We start from the raw sequence: 23,979 nt of genomic DNA, 5'->3' as shown, positions 1-23,979 counted from the left end.
ACTAGCAACGAGAGAGAGAGAGAGAGAGAGATAGAGAGAGAGAGAGTGCATCTTCATACCCTTGAAGATCGCTAAGCGGAAGCGTTATAAGAACACGGTTGATGGAGTCGTACTCGCGGCGATTCAAATCGTGGAAGATCCGATCCAAGCGCCGAACGGATGGTGCCTCCGCATTCAACACACGTACAGCCCGGGATGTCTCCTCCTTCTTGATCCAGCAAGGGGAGAGGAGAAGTTGAGGGAAAGCTCCGGCAGCACGACAGCGTGGTAGTGGAGCTTGCGGTTCTCCGGGAGGGCTTCGCCAAGCACTACGGAGGAGGAGGTGTTGGAGGAGGGAGGGGGCTGCGCCAGGGAAGGGGTTCACCTGCCCTCTCTCTCCCTCACTATATATAGGGGAAGGGGGGAGGAGGAGGTGCCTTAGGGTTTCCCCTAGGGGTCGGGGGCCAACACAGATTGGATCTCCCTAGGGAAATTCTAGGGAGACTTGCCCCCAAGCCAAGCCAGGTGGAGGCGCCCCACCTCTCCAAGTTATGTGAGAGGGCTTGGGAGGGGCGCACCGCCCATTAGTGGGCTGGTGTGCCCCCTCCCATTGGCCCATAAGCCCCCCCCCCCCAACGCTTGCCGGGGCCTCCGAAACACCTTTCGGTCACGCTGGTCGTCACCCGGTACTCCCAGAACAATTCCGGACTCCAATACCCTTCGTCCAATATATCGATCTTCACCTCCGGACCATTTCGGAGTTCCTTGTCATGTCTGGGATCTCATCTGAGCCTCCGAACAACCTTCAGTAACCACATACTATTCCCATTACAACTCTAGCATCACCGAACCTTAAGTGTGTAGACCCTACGGGTTCGGGAACCATGCAAAAATGACCGAGATACCTCTCTGGCCAATAACCAATAGCGGGATCTGGATACCCATATTGGCTCCCACATGTTCCACGATGATCTCATTGGATGAACCACAATGTCGGGGATTCAATCAATCCCGTATACAATTCCCTTTGTCTATCGGTATGTTACTTGCCCGGGATTCGATCATCGGTATCCCCATACCTCGTTCAATCTTGTTACCGGCAAGTCTCTTTACTCGTTCCGTAACGCATGATCCCATGGCTAACTCCTTAGTCACATTGAGCTCATTATGATGATGCATTACCGAGTGGGCCCAGAGATACCTCTCCGTCACACAGAGTGACAAATCCCAGTCTTGATTCGTGCCAACCCAACAGACACTTTTGGAGATACCTGTAGTGCACCTTTATAGTCACCTAGTTATGTTGTGATGTTTTATACACCCAAAGCACTCCTACGGTATCCGGGAGTTGCACAACCTCATTGTCTAAGGAAACGGTACTTGACATTAGAAAATCTAGTAGCAAACGAACTACACGATCTTGTGCTATACTTAGGATTGGGTCTTGTCCATCACATCATTCTCCTAATGATGTGATCCCGTTATCAACGATATCCAATGTCCATGGTTAGGAAACCACAACGATCTATTGATCAACGAGCAGGGCCGTCTCCAGGATTTCGGGACCCTGGTGCGAAAAGAAAAAATGAGGCCCTAAATTTAAAAAAATATACAATTAAACAAGCATAATCACCTAATTATGTAATTAAAATTTATGTTATTTCATACAATGCTTAGAATATTCTGAAGTATCAATGCAAAATACTAAAACCAATAAACTAACCTCATGCTCTATTGAAAAGTGCCATCCGTCTTGTGTTCCTTGAAATGAAATCTTCAATTACATCTTCATAATCAGTCTTCTCCAAGACATCATCTTCTTACTAATCTTCTCTATAATCATACTTTCTTCCAGAACTAGATTGCATGATTGTTTCTATTTCAATGAAATATATACTCTTTCAATTTATTTGAACTGATGAGCTCACATGAAATATAGGATTGTGAAATGCATAGGTAGTTCGAAAAACATACAATCAGATAGAACCTTGATTTTGGACTTGGACGATAGTATGAGCAACTACTGAAATTCTTGAATCTGTGACTACTTCTGAACTTGAACAACTACACAAAAATCGTTCCCAAACATATTAACATAACTTTGTAATTTGTATCAAAATTAGAAGGGAGAGAGTAGGGAGCAAGGAGGACACCACACCGGTTGGTCTTCTGTTCCTGTTGGGCGGCACCGCGGCAGTGTCGGCCAGCCGCCAGCGCGGCGGCGTCTAGCGCTCGAAAGTTGCATGCAGTTCCGCTTCTTGCCCGTCGCCTCGCTAAACCCGCAAGGCTGCAATGCGATAGCCGCCGAGCCACCGATTCAGTCGGAAGCGACGGGGAGATGGAAAGCCAAGCGATCAGGCAGGGAATAGGAAGCGGAAGTTACGAAACATAGTGTGTTGGGGCTGTCGTTTCGTCTATGATCAATCCACCTCATCCACGCGACGGGAAAGCGGATCGCTCGAGACTTGACCAGACTAGGCCCAAGAAGGCCTAAAACTGGATTTTTTTTCCAGACTATACATATATGTATATGGATCCTAATTGGGGCCCCTAGGATTTGGGGGGACCTGTGCGAGCGCACAGCTCGCACAGGCCCTTGGACGGCCCTGTCAATGAGCTAGTCAACTAGAGGCTCACTAGGAACATGTTGTGATCTATGTATTCACACATGTATTATGGTTTCCGGTTAATACAATTATAGCATGAACAATAGACAATTATCATGAATAAGGACATATAATAATAACCATTTTATTGTTGCCTCTAGGGCATATTTCCAGCAGTCTCCCACCTGCACTAGAGTCAATAATCTAGTTCACATCGCCATGTGATTAACACTCATAGTTCACATCGCCATGTGACTAACACCCAAAGAGTTTACTAGAGTTAATAATCTAGTTCACATCGCCATGTGATTAACACCCAAGAGTTTACTAGAGTCAATAATCTAGTTCACATCACCATGTGATTAACACTCAATGAGTTCTAGGGTTTGATCATGTCATGCTTACGAGAGAGGTTTCAGTCAACGGGTCTGCAACATTCAGATCCGTGTGTTCTTCGCAAATATCTATTTCATGTTGTAGATGTTGCTACTATGATCCACTTGGACCTATTCCAAATGGTTGCTCCACTATACGTATCCGGTTTGCTAGTCAGAGTCATCCGGATAGGTGTTAAAGCTTGCATCAATGTAACCCTTTATGCCGAACTCTTCATCACCTCCATAATCGAGAAACATTTCCTTATTCCTAAGGACAATTTTGACCACTGTCCAATGATCCACTCCTGGATCACTCTTATGCCCCCTTTCTAGACACGTGGCAAGGCACATCACGGTACACATCTAACTCATAGGGGACGACTTTCATTCGTTCTCTTTCTTATGTTGTGGTCGAGCTTCAAGTCTTAAATTCACACCTTACAACTTAGGCAAGAACTCCTTCTTTGACTAATCCATCTTGAACTCCTTCAAGATCATGTCAAGGCATGTGCTCTGTGAAATTCTTATCAGGCATCTTGATCTATCTCTATAGATCTTGATACCCAACATGTAAGCAGTTTTACACAGGTCTTCCTTTGAAAAACTCCATTCAAACAACCCTTTATGCTTTCCAGAAATTCTACATCATTTCCGATCAACAATATGTCATCCACATATACCAATCAAAAATGTTGTAGTGCTCCCACTCACTTTCTTGCAAATACAAGTTTCTTGCAAACTTTGTATAAACCCAAATGCTTTGATCACCTGATCAAAGTGTATGTTCCAACTCCAAGATGCTTGCTCCAGTCCATAAAAGGATCGTTGGAGTTTGCATACCTTTTAGCATCCTTAGGATCGACAAAACCTTCTGGTTGTATCACATACAGCCTTTCCTCACGGAAACTGAGGGAGTCCTAGATTAGGGGGTGTTCGGGTAGCCGGACACCTGGACTATGAAGATACAAGATTGAAGACTTCGTCCCGTGTCCGGATGGGACTTTCCTTGGCGTGGAAGGCAAGCTTGGCGATGCGGATATTCAAGATCTCCTACCATTGTAACCGACTTTATGTAACCCTAACCCTATCCGGTGTCTATATAAACCGGAGGGTTGTAGTCCGTAGGCAATCAACTCCATACACAACAATCATACCATAGGCTAGCTTCTAGGGTTTAGCCTCCTTGATCTCATGGTAGATCTACTCTTGTACTACCCATATCATCAATATTAATCAAGAAGGAGTAGGGTATTACCTCCATCGAGAGGGCCCGAACCTGGGTAAAAAACATCGTGTCCCTTGTCTCCTGTTACCATCCGGCCTTGACGCACAGTTCGGGACCCCCTACCCGAGATCCGCCGGTTTTGACACCGGCATTGGTGCTTTCATTGAGAGGTCCTCTGTGTCGTTGCCTTTAGGCCCGATGGCTCCTTTGATCATCAACAACGATACGGTCCAGGGTGAAACTTTTCTCCCTGGACAGATCTTTGTCTTCGGCGGCTTCGCTCTGCGGGCCAATTCACTCGGCCACCTGGAGCAGATTGAAAGCTATGCCCCTGGCCATCAGGTCAGGTTTGGAAGCCTAAACTACACGGCTGACATCCACGGGGACTTGATCTTTGACGGATTTGAGCCACAGCCAAGCGTGCCGCACTGTCTCGATGGGCATGATATAGATCTGCCGCCGAACAGCGCCTTGGAGGCCGCATACGCATCGGTTTTGACCATTGATTCGGAGCATACTGCGCGATCGAGGATCAGCGGTTAGACGCTGCCTCAGGGGCTGCGATCTCAGAGGCGATCGAGCCGAACTGCAGCCCCGCACTCCGTATGGCCCATGACTCCGAGGATCCGGACTCCTCCTCGGACTCCGAACCCCCGCGCCCCTGCCAATCGAATCCGATTGGGTGCCGATAATGGAGTTCACCGCCGCAGACATCTTTCAGCATTCGCCTTTTGGCGACATCTTGAACTCTCTTAAGTCTCTCTGTTTATCAGGAGAGCCCTGGCTGGACTACGCTTAGCGAGGGTGGGATACGGACGATAAGGAAATTCAAAGCCCACCCACCACCCACTTTGTAGCCACTGTCGATGATCTAACCGACATGCTTGACTTCAGCTCCGAAGATATCGACGGCATGGCGACGATGTAGGAGACGAACAGGAACCAGCACCTATAGGGCACTGGAAGGCCACCTCATCATATGACATATATATGGTGGATACTCCAAAAGATGGAGATTGTGATGGAACAGTGGGGGATGACGCCCCCAAGAAACAGCCAAAGCACCGGCGTCAACGGCGCCGCTCTAAATCCCGCCAAAGCAAAAACGGTGATTCTGGCACGGGAGATAATACTACCCCGGATAACACCGAAGAACACCCACCTCAGCAAGATTCGACACAGGAAGATGGAGAAGCCATCCCTCATGAGAGAGCGGCAGACCGAGAGGTCGAGGATGATAACTATACGCCTCCCTCCGAAGACGAGGCAAGCCTCGATGACGACGAATTCGTCATACCATCAGACCCCGCCGAACAAGAGCGTTTTAAACGCAGGCTTTTAGCCACGGCAAGCAGCCTCAAGAAAAAGCAGCAACAGCTTAAAGCTGCGCAAGATTTGCTAGCTGACAGATGGACTGAAGTCCTTACGGCCGAAGAGTATGATCTCGAACGGCCCTCCAAGAGTTACCCGAAGCGCAGGCCGCTACCCCGATCAGAGGAGGAAGCACCTACATCACCAGCGCATGACATGGCAGACCGGCCACCTCGCGGCCGCGACAGAGAGGCCCCTCCGCCCTCCACCCAAGCCATGCCCCGACGCCGCTCAACTAAGGTACGGGAAAATGCGCCCGACCTGCGAGACATACTGGAGGATAAGGCAAGACAAACAAGATCGATCTATGGATCGCGCAGGCGCCCTACGGCATGTGACAATGATCTCCACTCCGGATACAACAAATCCGGCCGGGCCGAACACAACAGACATAGCGCTTCCGAGCTACATCGTGATATACCCCAGTACAGAGGCGCCACACACCCGCTATGCTTCACAAATGAAGTAATGGATCATAAAATCCCAGAGGGTTTCAAACCCGTAAACATCGAATCATACAATGGCACAACAGACCCGGCGGTATGGATCGAGGATTATCTCCTTCACATCCACATGGCACGCGGCGATGATCTACACGCCATCAAATACCTCCCGCTCAAACATAAAGGACCGGCCCAGCATTGGCTTAACAGCTTGCCAGCAGACTTAATCGGTTCTTGGGAGAACCTGGAAGCCGCATTCCTCGACAACTTCCAGGGCACTTACGTGCGACCGCCAGATGCCGACGACTTAAGCCACATAATTCAGCAGCCAGAGGAATCGGCCAGACAATTCTAGACACGGTTCCTAACAAAGAAAAACCAAATAGTCGACTGTCCGGACGCAGAGGCCCTAGCAGCCTTCAAGCATAACATCCGCGACGAGTGGCTTGCCCGGCACCTGGGACAGGAAAAGCCGAAATCCATGGCAGCCCTCACGACACTCATGACCCGCTTTTGCGTAGGAGAAGACAGCTGGCTAGCTCGCAGTAACAACTTATCAAAGAACCCTGGTAATTCGGATACCAAGGACAAAAGTGGCAAGACACGTCGGAATAAGAAAAAACGTCGCGTTAATAGCGACAGCAATGAAGACACGGCAGCCAATGCTGGATTCAAAGACTATAAATCCGGTCAGCGGAAAAAGCCATTCAAAAAGAATACTCAGGGCCCATCCAGTTTGGACCGAATACTAGATCGCTTGTGCCAGATACATGGCACCCCCGAAAGGCTAGCCAATCACACTAACAGGGATTGTTGGGTGTTCAAGCAGGCAGGCAAGTTAAGGGCCGAAAACAGAGACAAGGGGCTGCACAGCGACGACGAGGAGCCCAAGCCGCCGAACAACAATGGACAGAAGGGTTTTCCCCCACAAGTGCGGACGGTGAACATGATATACGCAACCCACATTCCCAAGCGGGAGCGGAAGTGTGCGCTACAGGACGTATACGCGATAGAGCCAGTCGCCCCAAAGTTCAACCCATGGTCCTCCTGCCCGATCACTTTTGATCGAAGGGACCATCCCACTAGCATCCGTCATGGCGGCTTCGCCGCATTGGTTCTCGACCCAATCATCGACGGATTTCATCTCACAAGAGTCCTCATGGACGGCGGCAGTAGCCTGAACCTGCTTTATCAGGATACAGTGCGGAAAATGGGCATAGATCCCTCAAGGATTAAGCCCACAAGAACGACCTTTAAAGGCGTTATACCAGGTGTAGAAGCCAACTGTACAGGCTCAGTAACACTTGACATGGTCTTCGGATCCCCGGACAATTTCCGAAGCGAAGAGTTAATCTTCGATATAGTCCCGTTTCGCAGTGGCTATCACGCCCTGCTCGGACAAACCGCATTTGCAAAGTTCAATGCGGTGCCGCACTATGCATATCTCAAGCTCAAGATGCCAGGCCCTCGAGAAGTAATTACGGTCAACGGAAACACCGAACGCTCCCTCCGTACGGAGGAGCATACGGCGGCTCTCGCAGCGGAGGTACGAAGTAGCCTTCTCAGGCAATTCTCCAGTCCGGCCATTAAAAATTCAAACACTACCAAGCGCGCCCGGAGTAACCCACAGCAGGACCGCCTGGCACACTCTGAGCAAGCGTAGCAATGCGTCCCAAACCCCAGCTATCGCGACATAGTGAAACCAGTACCTCGCGTACATAACTACGCCCTTGAAATACCATGGGCACAGGGGAAGGGGCACAATAACGGCACGCCCAGAATACGGCTTAAAACGTACTAGGGGCTGCTAATACGGCTTAAAACGTACTAGGGGCTGCTGGATTCTCTTTTTAATTTTTTCTTACCTTGAGGACTCCATACTTCGGACGACCTGTTCGGCAATTCGACCGCCGCACAAACGATGCAAGATCCAGGGAGGCAGACAAGCCATGCCGCACTATGGAACTCCCAGGTGGTCTCTGTTACGAGCGGTATACCTGTTTTAAATACAATTATGTGGCCTGCCCCCGGTCAGGACATACTGAATAGTCCAATATCTTTTGCTTACCGCACTATTTGTATCGTTCAGCTTTGATAAATAGCCTTTATATAAACAATGCATAGCTTTTGTCTATTTTCTGCATTACTCTCTTTTATATATGTTCATTAATGACATGTTGCACCCGTACATTGTGGTACGGCAAGTACGCTAGGGGCTTCAATACCCTTTAATATGGTGTGAGAAGTCCGTACACTTTCACAAGTGCGGCACCCCGAACTTATAGCACTATATGCATCGACTCCGAATCATGATTTGGGTCAATAGTTGGGTTTTCCCGGCTCCTATGTTTTGGTGCCTTACGTTCCGCTATATCAGCTAAGGTAGCACTAGGAGAACCACTGCGATTGTGCCCCGGTTGAGCTGGGTTAAGCTGTAACACCCTTGATGCGACTATAGCTCCCACGTGTCAAGGCACGACTTAGAGACATAATCGCATTGAAGGCATATGTCGCAAGTTAGGCAATCTTCACAAACATCCCATGTAATGTAATAATAAAAGGGGAGAACATAGTTGGCTTACACTCGCCACGTCAATCAAGTACAAAAATAACATTACATCATCCAAAACACTCATGGCCCGACTATGGCGCCAAAATAGAAGAAAACCCAACATGCGACAACGGTCCCAATCACCCCCAACTGGGCACCACTACTGATCATCAGGAAAAGACACATAGTAACACTGAGAGTCCTCGTCGAACTCCCACTTGAGATCGTACTCGTCACCTGGAGCGGGATCACCTGGACCTGCATTTGGAGTTATAGTAATATGTGAGCCACAGGGACTCAGCAATCTCGCACCCTCGCGATCAAGACTATTTAAGCTTATAGGAAGGGTAAGGAAATTATATGTGGAGCTGCAGCAAGCGACTAGCATATATGGTGGCTAACTCATGCGCAAAAGAGAGCGAGAAGAGGAGGCAAGCGCGAGCAAGAAATCTAGAAGAACAACCTGCGCAAACATTACTCCAACACCGTGTCCACTTCCCGGACTCCGCCGAGAAGAGACCATCACGGTAACACACTTAGTTGATTCGTTTTAATTAATTAAGGTTCAAGTTATCTACAACCGGACATTAACAAATTCCCATCTGCCCATAACCGCAGGCACGGCTTTCGAAAGTTCAATCCCTGCAGGGGAGTCCCAACTTAGCCCATGACAAACTCTCACGGTCAACGAAGGAATAGACCTCCTCCCAAGACGTTCCGATCAGACTCGGTATCTCGGCAACTCAAGACACTTCGACAGGTTAAAACAAGACCAGCAACACCGCCCGAATGTGCCGACAAATCCCGATAGGAGCTGCACATATCTCTTTCTCAGGGCACACTCAGATTGTCTTAGGTACGGGTAGGCCAGCCCAGAGTTGCCCCTGGTGGCCACCGGCAGCTGACAGGTGGACCAACACTCAAAGGAGCACTGGCCCGGGGGGGGGGGGGGTAAAATAAGATGACCCTTGAGTCTGCAGAACCCAAGGGAAAGAAAAGGCTAGGTGGCAAATGGTAAAACCAAGGTTGGGCATTGCTGGAAAAGCTTTAATCAAGGCGAAATATCAAGGGGTTCCCATTATAACCCAACCGCATAAGGAACGCTAAATCCGGGAACATAACACCGATATGACGGAAACTAGGGTGGCAAGAGTGGAACAAAACACTAGGCGAGAGGCCGAGCCTTCCACTCTTTACCAAGTATATAGATGCATTAAGATAACATAGCAATATAATGATATCCCAACAAGTAAATAAATGATGTTCCAACAAGGAACGGCCTCCAATCTTCACCTGCAACTAGCAACGCTATAAGAGGGGCTGAGCAAAGTGGTAACATAGCCAATCAACAGTTTGCTAGGACATGGTGGGTTAGAGTTTCAACATGGCAATTGGGAGGCTGACAAGCAAAAGGTAGGCATCGTAGCATTGGCATAGCAAAAGAGCGAGCAAACTAGCATAGCAAAGATAGTAGTGATTTCGAGGGTATGATCATCTTGCCTGCACAGTTGTCAGAGTTGACTGGATCCTCAAAAGCAAAATCAATGGGCTCCTCGTTAGCGAACTCGTCTCCCGGCTCTACCCAAACAAGACAAACAAGCAACAAGGATACAATCAACCACGTGCAAACTCAAACAATAAGATGCAATGATGGTATGCTATGCGGGATGCGATGCGGGATGCAAAATGCAAGATGTGACAGGAATGTATGAACCTGGCCTCAACTTGGAAAACCAAGTGTGCCACTGGAAAGATGAGACGAAATCGATTGAAAACGATATAAAGAACGCCGGAATCGGAGTTACGGTTTGGAAATGGCAAGCGATTTAAGAATGACACCGGTCGGCGATTTACAGCAAGTAGGCATCTAAATGCAATGAGATGAACATGCTACAGCACCCAAACATGACAACAAAATGCATGGCAGGGATGCACACAAGATGCTTAACAAAAGACTAGCACTGAGCCACGGCCAATTCATCCATTATGAGGTTCAAACAAGCATGGCAAAAACGCAAATGCAAAACAGATTCCAGACTTAGTTAAATTAACACTTGTCTGAAATTTCAGATCACGGAGCCCTCTTCGGAGCAGCAAAACAACATGATACATGACCTAATTAAGATAAATAAGAATATGGCATGGAGCTACTCAACAAGCTTAACAAAAGACCCAAAGTGACCTGGGCCAAAAGGGTTCACAAAATATACTAACGGGCACACGAACATAGCTAAAACACAATCAGTTTTCGGACTTAGTGAAAACTGAGACATGCTGAAATATAACTCACGAAGGCATGTAAACAAGCTCGATGCACTCACTATGGTGCAAGTCATGGCAAGGCAAGCATACATCCATAAAGAAGGCACAAAATACAAGCTAGACATGGCAAGAACAATGGCATAGCATGCACGGATCAACCACAACAACACCGGCAAAGTCGCAAACGAGTTGACGATCTGCCCAGATTCACAACAAAGCAAAAGTAGAGCTCGATTGACTCAAGCAAGGGTGCTCCATAATTGCAAACAAAGACATGGATGGATATAACATAACATGATTAACAAAACTCCTTTACTGGTCATCCTCAAAAGAGGCACGGATCACTAGGAAACAAGCTGAACATATGTCATCATGAACTAAATAATCCCAGACTTAGTGAAAACTACTAAGTCCCTGGAAACAGATTTACCGGGTGCCTCACTTTGCAAGCTTGCACAAGTCACCACACACATCCTAAAAATGTACGGGTTGCACCTCTGGAAAGAAGACAAAATCCTTAACAAAACATATGAAGGACTCGCAGGCATATCATGCACACATTAATCATGGCAAAAATGACAAAAGTCTAAGATGAACTAGCAGATATGACAATTAACTCACGAAGCCCTCTTCTAACAGCATTTTTGGCATTAAGATGAGCTCAAATGAAAATGATTCACTGGAATAAAATGATGTACTCGTCGAGACGAACATTTTGATATACTATATACCCAAAACGGAGCTACGGATGCGGAGATACGGCCGGTCAAAGTGTGCACAAAAATTAGGGTTATGGGGATAAAAGTCAACCGATTTGAATCTAGATCTGAGATCTGCACGGGAACCAAGGATAGCCGGGGAGCTCGCCGGAACAGTGATCGCCGGAGCTCGAGGTGGGACGCGGCGGCCGGATCCAAGAGGCCGGAGTGGCGGGGGAGGCGGCGCCAGCGACGAGGTGGCGAGGGGCGACGGCCGGCGACGAGGTGGTGAGGGGCGGCGGCCGGCGACAAGGTGGCGAGGGGCGGCGCTTGCCCCGGCCGGAAATGGCGCGGCGGCGGCGGTCTTCGCGGGCGGCGGCGACTCGGGCACCGGGCGGCGGGGCGCGTGGAGGAAGAAGGAGGCGGCGGCGGCGGCTCCTCTGGCCCGGTGCGGCTAGGCGCGGGCGCGCCGTGGGCCGGGCGGGCCGCGGCGGCGGCGGGTGGCGGGTTGCCACGTGGCGGCCTGCGGTAGGCTGAGGGGAGTGGGGCGGACACGTCCGGCTCGCGCGGACGTTGTCCGGCTGCGGCGGAGAGGTTTTTAGGGTTTCGGGGAGAGGGAGAGAGATCCAAAAACGGGGGGGCTATTTATAGGCATAAGTGGAGCTAGGAGAGTCCAAATGAGGTGCGGTTTTCGGCCACGCGATTGTGATCGAATGCGCTAGATGATGGAGCAAAGTTTGGTGGGTTTTGGGCCAAATTGGAGGGGTGTTGGGCTGCAACACTCACGAGGCCTTTTTGGTCCCTCGGTTAATCGTTGGAGTATCAAACGAAGTCCAAATGATACGAAACTTGATAGGCGGTCTACCGGCAGTAAACCAAGGCCGCTTGGCAAGTCTCTGTCCAATCCGGAAATGTTTAATCCCCACACACGAAAGAAAGCTAGAAGTGACCATCGGAGGAGAACGAAGCGCCGGAATGCAAAACGGACAACGGGGAAAATGCTCGAATGCATGAGACGAACACGTATGCAAAAGCAATGCACATGATGACATGATATGAGATGCATGAAAACGAAAACAACACACGGAGACAAGACCCGAACCTGAGAAATAAATATGACTTAACGCCGGAAACGGCAAGAGTTGGATTACAAATTGGGAAAGTTATATCTGGGGCGTTACAACACTCCACCACTACGAAAAGATCTCGTCCCGAGATCTAGGACTGAAAGAACTCTGGGTACTCAGAACGGAGGTGATCCTCGCATTCCCAGGTAGCTTCACGGTCGGAATGGTGTGACCACTTGACTTTGAGAAATTTGATTGACTTGTTGCGAGTCTTGCGTTCAGTCTCTTCAAGAATAGCAACTGGGTGCTCACGATAGGAGAGATCTTCTTGGAGCTCAATGTCCTCGAAGTTGACGGTGCGGTCAGGAGTCTTGAAGCACTTTCGAAGCTGAGAGACATGGAACACGTCATGAACATTTGCAAAGTTTGAAGGAAGCTCGAGTTGATAGGCGAGGTCGCCTCTCTTGCTGACAATCTTGAAAGGTCCCACGTATCTAGGGGCAAGCTTCCCTTTGATACCGAAGCGACGAGTACCTTTCATAGGAGAGACGCGGAGGTAAACATGATCTCCGATCTCGAAAGCCAAATCACGGTGCTTACTATCATAGTAGCTCTTCTGGCGGGATTGGGCTGCTTTGAGGTTATCACGAATGACTTTGCACATTTCTTCTGCTTCTGTGATTAAGTCATTACCCAAAAGCTGACGTTCACCGGTTTCAGACCAGTTGAGAGGGGTACGGCACTTCCTGCCATACAGAATTTCAAAAGGGGCCTTGCCCGAACTTGCTTGAAAACTATTGTTGTAGGAGAATTCAGCATAAGGAAGACAATCCTCCCACTTCATGCCGAAGGAGATCACACAAGCCCTGAGCATATCTTCAAGAATCTGGTTGACACGCTCGACTTGACCGCTTGTTTGAGGATGGAAAGCAGTGCTGAAGCGGATGTTAGTGCCCATGGCCTTCTGGAAAGAATCCCAAAACTTCGAGGTAAAGATGCTGCCACGGTCTGAAGAGATCACTTGAGGAATACCGTGCAGAGAGACAATACGAGAGGTATAGAGTTCCGCCAATTGAGCTGCAGTGATCGACTCTTTGATAGGCAGAAAGTGAGCCACTTTGGTGAGTTTGTCGATGACAACAAATATAGCATCATTGCCACGCTTGGACTTTGGAAACCCAGTCACAAAGTCCATTTCAATGTGGTCAAACTTCCATTCTGGAATGGCAAGAGGTTGGAGGAGACCTGCTGGCCTTTGGTGTTCTGCCTTCACTCTTCTGCAGACATCACATTCATTCACGAATTGAGCGATCTCGCGCTTCATTCGAGTCCACCAATAAGCTTGCTTGAGGTCCTGATACATCTTCGTGCTCCCAGGGTGGATGGAGAGGAGAGAATTGTGAGCCTCGTTCATGATCACTTTACGGAGGTCACCTTTGGGCACAACAATACGATCCTCGAAGAAGAGAGTGTCCTTGTCATCAAGGCGGTAGCACTTGTACTTGGACTGACTCTTGGCAATCCCAATCTTCACCTTTTTCACCATAGCATCAAGAAGCTGGGCTTGGCGAATCTGGTCTTCTAAGGTAGGAGAGACTTGAAGGTTGGCGAGGAAACCTTGAGGAACAACTTGCAGATTAAGTTTGCGGAAAGCTTCACAAAGCTCGGGTTCATAAGGCTTGAGAATCAGACTGTTGCAGTAGGCCTTTCTGCTCAAAGCGTCAGCAATCACATTGGCCTTGCCTGGAGTATACTCAATACTCGGATTATACTCTTGAATCATTTCGACCCATCGAGTTTGCCTTAGGTTGAGATTAGGCTGAGTGAAGATGTACTTGAGACTCTTGTGATCTGTGAAAATGTCCACTTTTCTTCCCAATAAAAGATGTCTCCAAGTCAAAAGAGCATGCACAACTGCCGCCAACTCGAGATCATGAGTGGGGTAGTTCTTCTCATTAGGCTTCAACTGGCGAGATGTATAAGCAACAACTTTCTTCTCTTGCATCAAAACTGCACCAAGACCTTGGAGAGAGGCATCACAAAAGACCTCGTACGGCTTGGATTCATCAGGCGGAGTCAGAACTGGAGCAGTGATCAATTTCTCTTTCAAAGTGTTGAAAGCAATATCACACTCTGGAGACTAAACGTACTTGACGTGCTTCTAAAGAAGATTTGAGAGAGGCTTCACGATCTTAGAAAAGTTTTCAACGAATCTTTGGCAATAGCTTGCGAGACCGAGAAAACTGCGGAGTTGCTTCATGTTCTGAGGAGGTTCTCAATTCACAATTGCGGACACCTTCTCAGGATTCACGGCAATGCCCTTGGCTGAGATGATATGACCAAGATAAAGAACCTCATCAAGCCAAAATTCACACTTGGAGAACTTGGCGTAGAACTGGTGTTCTCTGAGCTTATCAAGAACAAAACGCAAGTGCTTGGCATGATCTTCCTTGTTCTTGGAGAAAACCAGAATGTCGTCGAGATAGACCAAAACGAAGTCATTGGTGTAGGCGTTGAAGATGAAGTTCATCATGCGAGAGAACGTCAGAGGAGCGTTGGCAAGGACAAAAGACATGATAGTGTATTCATATGAACCAAAGCTTGTTCTGAATGCTGTCTTGGGAATATCTTCTTCACGAATGCGAATCTGGTGATAACCCATACGGAGATCAAGCTTGGAGAACACTTGGGCACCTTTGAGTTGTTCGAACAGCTCATTGATGTTGGGAAGTGGGTATTTGTTCTTGATGGTCTTCTTGTTCACTGGACAGTAATCAACACAAAGTCGGTCCATTCCATCCTTATTCTTCACAAAAAGAACACCACAACCCCACGGAGAAGAACTAGGCCGGATAAGGCCCATTATTTCTTGCTCATCGAGTTGCTTCTTCAGCTCCTTCAACTCTTCAGGTCCGAGCTTGTAAGGACACTTGCACACAGGTTCCGTGCCAGGCTCAAGTTCAATAACGAATTCCACTGGCCGGTGCGGAGGCATTCCCCGGAGCTCTTCTGGAAAGACGTCTTGATATTCGCAAACGAATGGAATTTGCGAGATGGCATCCAATTCACCCTTCTCATTGAGAGAAAACAGACGGATGGTATTATCCCGAGCGGCAAAGACAATTACATCCTCAGACGAATGAGTCAATTGAATCTGCCTGGCTGCACAATCAAGCTGAGCCTTGTGCTTAGAAAGCCAATCCATCCCGAGAATAAGATCAATATCCGAGTCACCGAGAACCGTTGGAGAAGATAGAAACTTGTAGTCACCCAAAGTGATAGAAACATCCGGAACTATGGAGTTAGCCTGCATGCGCTTACCGGGAGAGACAACTGCTAAAGGACTAGGCAAAATTTGCGAAGGCAAACTATGCTTAGATGAAAACGGTCTCGAGATGAAACAATGCGATGCACCCGTGTCAAAAAGAACTTTTGCAGGAATATCATTAACAGGAAGGTTACCCATGATCACATCTGACGAGTCCTCTGCCTGAGCTGCATTCATCAAATTGACCTTGGCATGCTTGGGGTTATGCTTGACCACAGCTGTACTTGCCGATCTGACAGGAGGAGGAGGAGGAAGACGCCTCTGGTTGAGACACTTGTTGGCATAGTGACCCTTCTGTTGGCACTTGTTGCACGTGACCTCTGAAAGCGGACGGTGATACAGAGCACTCGATCTTGGAGCTTGAGACGAAGCCTTGTTCTAAAAGCCAGGGTTGGGTGGGTGGGAAGAACCACTGCCACCTTTGCTCTTCTGCTGATACGGCTGACGGAACGGAGGAGGAGGAAGCCAAAACTTCTGCTGCTTGGCCACTTGAGTAGAGGAAGAAGGAGTAACATCTCTGACTCGCTTCCTGGAAGCATCACACCTCAACTGAGCAGCCTCTTGCTTCAGTGCCATGTTGTAGAACTCATCGTATCTCAATGGCTCGAAGAGAACAAGAGCGAGCTGAATTTCTTCTCTGAGACCACCCCTGAACTGGTATATCATGCTCTTCTCATCAGGCACGTCCTGCTTGGCAAAGCGGGCAAGCTTCTGGAACAACTTGTTGTAGTCATAGACAGACAAAGAGCCTTGCTTTAGATTGTGGAATTCCTCACGCTTGCTTTCAACCATGCTCTGCGGAATATGATGAGCTCGGAAATCTCGACGGAAATCATCCCAAGTGATAACACGTCCACCTCTGGAATCCTTGTACTGCTGGAACCATTCTACAGCTTGATCTTTGAGTTGGAAGGAAGCGAACTTGACAAAGTCCTCAGGCCTGACATTACTGCACTTGAAATGCTTACACAGATCCACAAGCCAATCGTCAGCATCGGTTGCCTCAACACAATTGCTGAAAGTCTTTGGCCCGTTAGCAAGGAACTGGTTGAGTGTAGCAAAGTGACTCTGATTGCTGCCTTGATTCCCTTGACTGCCTTGATTGCGCTCTTGGAGAATTTGCATGATCAGCTGAGTGTTTGCATTGGTTGCGGCCATCACAGCTTGCCATGCCTCTGGAGGAGGTGGAGGCGGTGGCGGATCAGGATTCAGAGTCGTGCGCGTTGGAGGAGCCATCCTGAAGAGGTTGACCACCATTAGCACATTGATAGATAAATATTGAAGCTGAATCCAACGGAATGAAAATTGGAACATATAGTCTTCACATCCGAACAAAATGAACGAATGCATTCCTCTTGAAATGGTCACATATCCATAAATTGAGAAGCCACGTAGACTTAAGGTAGAGAAATAAATCAACAAGGTGCGGATCAAGAACGAATAATCGGTAAGAAATCCCAATCTCAAACCAATATTCGTGGAAGAAGAACTAGAGCTACTAGAATTCCCACCTATGAAACTCCCGAACTTTTCCAGTTATGCAATCAGGTGTTGGGGATACAGGGGAAGCATAATATCTCACCCGAACTAGCAAATCCTACATCCAGCTGTATCCATCCTTCAACACATAACCAAGAAACCTTCGGAAACCATCTACCTCAACCTTCGAAAAGCATCCGTTATACAAGTTATGGCGATACTCCCGAACTCCCGCCCCAGTACTGGGTGGCGTCGAGGTTATCTCACCAACGAACTGCATAAAAGAGATTTTCGATGTCGGCGAACATATCTCAAGTATTCCAGAATTGCAATGATAAAATTATGATGACAACACCTCAGAGCTCAACTCCCTGGGACACTTCCACTAAACCCCTGACAGGAGGCACCAAGTCAATGTTCTCATCATAAGCCATTGGAAACGATTCCAAGATACTCGCGTGATCCTAAAACAAATTTAGTGAAATTTGAGAAGAGAAGAGTCAAAACTCTACGTCAGGATGCCTTACAAGAGCGATGAGGAGACTAGGAAGTAAAAAAGAATTCCTAATCTCTCTGATATATAATTCCTAAATGACTCAAAACATTTTTCTAGACACAACTCGGCTGCTAAAAACGATCAAGCAATGGGGCTCCTAAGGTCGAGGAAGGCTCTGATTACCAACTTGTAACACCCTCGATGCGACTATAGCTCCCACGTGTCGAGGCACGACTTAGAGACATAATCACATTGAAGGCATATGTCGCAAGTTAGGCAATCTTCACAAACATCCCATGTAATGTAATAATAAAAGGGGAGAACATAGTTGGCTTACACTCGCCACGTCAATCAAGTACAAAAATAACATTACATCATCCAAAACACTCATGGCCCGACTATGGCGCCAAAATAGAAGAAAACCCAACATGCGACAACGGTCCCAATCACCCCCAACTGGGCACCACTATTGATCATCAGGAAAAGACACGTAGTAACGCTGAGAGTCCTCGTCGAACTCCCACTTGAGCTCATACTCGTCACCTGGAGCGGAATCACCTGGACCTGCATCTGGAGTTATAGTAATCTGTGAGCCACAGGGACTCAGCAATCTCGCACCCTCGCGATCAAGACTATTTAAGCTTACAGGAAGGGTAAGGCAATTATATGTGGAGCTGCAGAAAGCGACTAGCATATATGGTGGCTAACTTATGCGCGAAAGAGAGCGAGAAGAGGAGGCAAGCGCGAGCGAGAAATGTAGAAGAACAACCTGCGCAAACATTACTCCAACGCCGTGTCCACTTCCCGGACTCCGCCGAGAAGAGACCATCACGGTAACACACTCAGTTGATTCGTTTTAATTAATTAAGGTTCAAGTTATCTACAACCAGACATTAACAAATTCCCATCTGCCCATAACCGCGGGCACGGCTTTTGAAAGTTCAATCCCTGCAGGGGAGTCCCAACTTAGCCCATGACAAGCTCTCACGGTCAACAAAGGAATAGACCTCCTCCCAAGACGTTCTGATCAGACTCGGTATCTCGGTAACTCAAGACACTTCGACAAGTTAAAACAAGACCAGCAACACCGCCCGAATGTGCCGACAAATCCCGATAGGAGCTGCACATATCTCTTTCTCAGGGCACACTCAGATTGTCTTAGGTACGGGTAGGCCAGCCCAGAGTTGCCCCTGGTGGCCACCGGCAGCTGACAGGTGGACCAACACTCAAAGGAGCACTGGCCCGGGGGGTAAAATAAGATGACCCTTGAGTCTGCAGAACCCAAGGGAAAGAAAAGGCTAGGTGGCAAATGGTAAAACCAAGGTTGGGCATTGATGGAAAAGCTCTAATCAAGGCGAAATATCAAGGGGTTCCCATTATAACCCAACCGCGTAAGGAACGCTAAATCCGGGAACATAACACCGATATGACGGAAACTATGGTGGCAAGAGTGGAACAAAACACTAGGCGAGAGGCCGGGCCTTCCACTCTTTACCAAGTATATAGATGCATTAAGATAACATAGCAATATAATGATATCCCAACAAGTAAATAAATGATGTTCCAACAAGGAACGGCCTCCAATCTTCACCTGGAACTAGCAACGCTATAAGAGGGGCTGAGCAAAGCGGTAACATAGCCAATCAACAGTTTGCTAGGACATGGTGGGTTAGAGTTTCAACATGGCAATTGGGAGGCTGACAAGCAAAAGGTAGGCATCGTAGCATTGGCATAGCAAAAGAGCGAGCAAACTAGCATAGCAAAGATAGTAGTGATTTCGAGGGTATGATCATCTTGCCTGCACAGTTGTCAGAGTTGACTGGATCCTCAAAAGCAAACTCAACGGGCTCCTCGTTAGCGAACTCGTCTCCCGGATCTACCCAAACAAGAAAAACAAGCAACAAGGATACAATCAACCACGTGCAAACTCAAACAATAAGATGCAATGATGGTATGCTATGCGGGATGCGATGCGGGATGCAAAATGCAAGATGTGACAGGAAATGTATGAACCTGGCCTCAACTTGGAAAACCAAGTGTGCCACTGGAAAGATGAGACGAAATCGCTTGAAAACGATATAAAGAACGCCGGAATCGGAGTTACGGTTTGGAAATGGCAAGCGATTTAAGAATGACACCGGTCTGCGATTTACAGCAAGTAGGCATCTAAATGCAATGAGATGAACATGCTACAGCACCCAAACATGACAACAAAATGCATGGCAGGGATGCACACAAGATTCTTAACAAAAGACTAGCACAGAGCCACGGCCAATTCATCCATTATGAGGTTCAAACAAGCATGGCAAAAACGCAAATGCAAAACAGATTCCAGACTTCGTGAAATTAACACTTGTCTGAAATTTCAGATCACGGAGCCCTCTTCGGAGCAGCAAAACAACATGATACATGACCTGATTAAGATAAATAAGAACATGGCATGGATCTACTCAACAAGCTTAACAAAATACCCAAAGTGACCTGGGGCCAAAAGGGTTCACAAAATATACTAACGGGCACACGAACATAGCTAAAACACAATCAGTTTTCGTACTTAGTGAAAACTGAGACATGCTGAAATATAACTCACGAAGGCATGTAAACGAGCTTGATGCACTCACTACGGTGCAAGTCATGGCAAGGCAAGCATACATCCATAAAGAAGGCACAAAATACAAGCTAGACATAGCAAGAACAATGGCATAGCATGCGGGATCAACCACAACAACATCGGCAAAGTCGCAAACGAGTTGACGATCTGCCCAGATTCACAACGAAGCAAAAGTAGAGCTTGATTGACTCAAGCTAGGTTGCTTCATAATTGAAAACAAAGACATGGATGGATAGAAAATAACATGATTAACAAAACTCCTTTACTGGTCATCCTCAAAAGAGGCACGGATCACTAGGAAACAAGATGAATATACGGCATCATGAACTAAATAATCCCAGACTTAGTGAAAACTACTAAGTCCCTAGAAACAGATTTACCGGGTGCCTCACTTTGCAAGCTTGCACAAGTCACCACACACATCCTAAAAATGTATGGGTTGCACCTCTGGAAAGAAGACAAAATCCTTAACAAAACATATGAAGGACTCGCAGGCATATCATGCACACATTAATCATGGCAAAAATGACAAAAGTCTAAGATGAACTAGCAGATCTGACAATTAACTCACAAAGCCCTCTTCTGACAGCATTTTGGGAATCAAGATGAGCTCAAATGAAAATCATTCAATGGAATGAAATGATGTACTCGTCGAGGCGAACATTTTGATATACTATATGCACAAAACGAAGCTACGGATGCGGAGATACGGCCGGTCAAAGAATGCACAAAAATTAGGGTTATGGGGATAAAAGTCAACCGATTTGAATCTAGATCTGAGATCTGCACGGGAACCGAGGATGGCCGGGGAGCTCGCCGGAACAGTGCTCGCCGGAGCTCGAGGTGGGACGCGGCGGCCGGATCCGAGAGGCCGGAGTGGCGGGGGAGGCGGCGCCGGCGACGAGGTGGCGAGGGGCGGCGGCCGGCGACGAGGTGGCGAGGGGCGGCGCTTGCCCCGGCCGGAAATGGCGCGGCGGCGGCGGTCTTCGCGGGCGGCGGCGACTCGGGCACCAGGCGGCGGGGCGCGTGGAGGAAGAAGGAGGCGGCGGCGGCGGCTCCTCTGGCCCGGTGTGGCTAGGCGCGGGCGCGCCGTGGGCCGGGCGGGCCGCAGCGGCGGCGGGTGGCGGGATGCCACGTGGCGGCCTGCGGTAGGCTGAGGGGAGCGGGGCGGACACGTACGGCTCGCGCGTACGTTGTCCGGCGGCGGCGGAGAGGTTTTTAGGGTTTCGGGGAGAGGAAGAGAGATCCGAAAATGGGGGGGCTATTTATAGGCATAAGTGGAGCTAGGAGAGTCCAAATGAGGTGCGGTTTTCGGCCACGCGATCGTGATCGAACGCTCTAGATGATGGAGCAAAGTTTGGTGGGTTTTGGGCCAAATTGGAGGGGTGTTGGGCTGCAACACTCACGAGGCCTTTTCGGTCCCTCGGTTAACCGTTGGAGTATCAAACGAAGTCCAAATGATACGAAACTTGACAGGCGGTCTACCGGCAGTAAACCAAGGCCGCTTGGCAAGTCTCGGTCCAATCCGGAAATGTTTAATCCCCACACACGAAAGAAAGCTAGAAGTGACCACCGGAGGAGAACGAAGCGCCGGAATGCAAAACGGACAACGGGGAAAACGCTCGAATGCATGAGACGAACACGTATGCAAAAGCAATGCATATGATGACATGATATGAGATGCATGAAAACAAAAACAACACACAGAGACAAGACCCGAACCCGAGAAATAAATATAACTTAACGCCGGAAACGGCAAGAGTTGGATTACAAATTGGGAAAGTTATATCTGGGGCGTTACATAAGCACCTCAGTGGAGAAAGCTAAAACTGACTGTCATGATGAGGCGAGAGACCGGTCGCTATTCGAGAGGTTTTTTCGAGTCCCTAAAGACTTATGCCGCTTCGAGCGAGGAGCCGTATTTGTCCGGCCAAGGCGTGGATAGTGCCCCGAACTCGGTCTTCCGAACTAGGGGCTTCGCCGAAATTTAAAATTATAAAGTTCTATGGCTAAGTGAGAGTGTTCAAGCATTATAGTACGATTGCCTGGTTCGTTGTGCTGAGCGCCTCCCTTGAAGGACCCAACTATGGGAAAAAGAGCGCTCAGGTTTATCCCGAACACCCCAGCACTAGTGGCATGGGGGCAGAAGCCGACGACTGGCCATCTCTCAATTTTTTGATAAACGGCCGCACAGAAAATAATATTTTAAATTCAACAAGCATTGCTTAAGCGCCTATGAACAAGTTTTCAGTGCACAGGATAAAAACGAGCGAGTTTATTCAAAAATTACATCCTTGGTACATTCATCCGCCACAAGGCGGGCACCCGCAAGAACATTCTTGTAATAGTTCTCGGGCTTGCGATGCTCCTTCCCCGGCGGCGGCCCGTCCTTCACAAGCTTCTCACCGTCCAGCTTACCCCAGTGCACCTTTGCACGGGCAAGGGCCCGACGGGCACCTTTTGATGCAGACGGAGTGCTTGATGACCTCAAGCCTTGGACAGGCCTCCACCAGCCGCCGCACCATCCCGAAGTAGCTCCCAGGCAGGGCCTCTCCGGGCCACAGCTGAACTATGAAGCCTTTCATGGCCTGTTCGGCCGCCTTGTGGAGCTCGACCAGCTGTTTCAGCTGGTCGCTCAAGGGCACAGGGTGTCCGGCCTCAGCATACTGAGACCAGAACACCTTCTCCGTCGAGCTGCCCTCTTCAGCTCGGTAGAATGCGGCAGCGGCGGATACGCTGCGGGGAAGATCTGCGAATGCCCCTGGAGAACTCCAGATTCGGGTAAGTAACAAGTAGTTCACTTTTATATTTCTGCTTTGCATAAAGAATGCCTTACCCGCTACTATCTTCTTAATCTCCTCCAACTCTTGGAGGGCCTTTTGGGCTTCGGCCTTGGCAGACTTGGCAGTCTCAAGGGCCGCCGCGAGCTCGGATGCTTGGGTCTTTGACTCAAGCTCCAAACTCTCATGTTTTTTCATGAGAGCCTGAAGCTCTTACTGCACCTCGCCGACCTGAGCCCCAAGTTTCTCTCGCTCGATGCGCTCCACGGACGTTTTCTTTTCGGCCTCGGACAGCGCCTGCGTGAGGGTCGCCACCTCAATCGTGGCCCCTATAATAAGCAGTGCAATCATGTTATTTTTTGCAATCACGCCTCTCTATTGGCACTTTTTCTGTAAGGTATTTCCTACCTTCTTTTTCCTCGAGCTGCCGCTTGGCAAGGCCGAGCTCTTGCTCGGTCCGCTTGAGGTCCTGTTTCAGGACACCCACCTCCGCAGTCAGTGCGGCGGTGGATAGCAGTGAAGCCTACACACGCATATTGACTCTTTATTGTTAGACTCCTGCGAAATTTACTAGATCCTCTATTCGGTTTTCTTTCCGAACGCCAAACAGAGCATCAGGGGCTACTGTCTATGCGGTTATATTTTTACATATTTTTACTTACCTCGAAGCCCGTTAGGAGGCTAGCGCAAGCTTCACTCAGTCCGC

Source organism: Triticum aestivum, chromosome 2A (genome assembly GCF_018294505.1).
Source record: "Triticum aestivum cultivar Chinese Spring chromosome 2A, IWGSC CS RefSeq v2.1, whole genome shotgun sequence".
NCBI classification, from domain to species: Eukaryota; Viridiplantae; Streptophyta; class Magnoliopsida; order Poales; family Poaceae; genus Triticum; species Triticum aestivum.
This window is presented reverse-complemented; position numbering follows the sequence as displayed.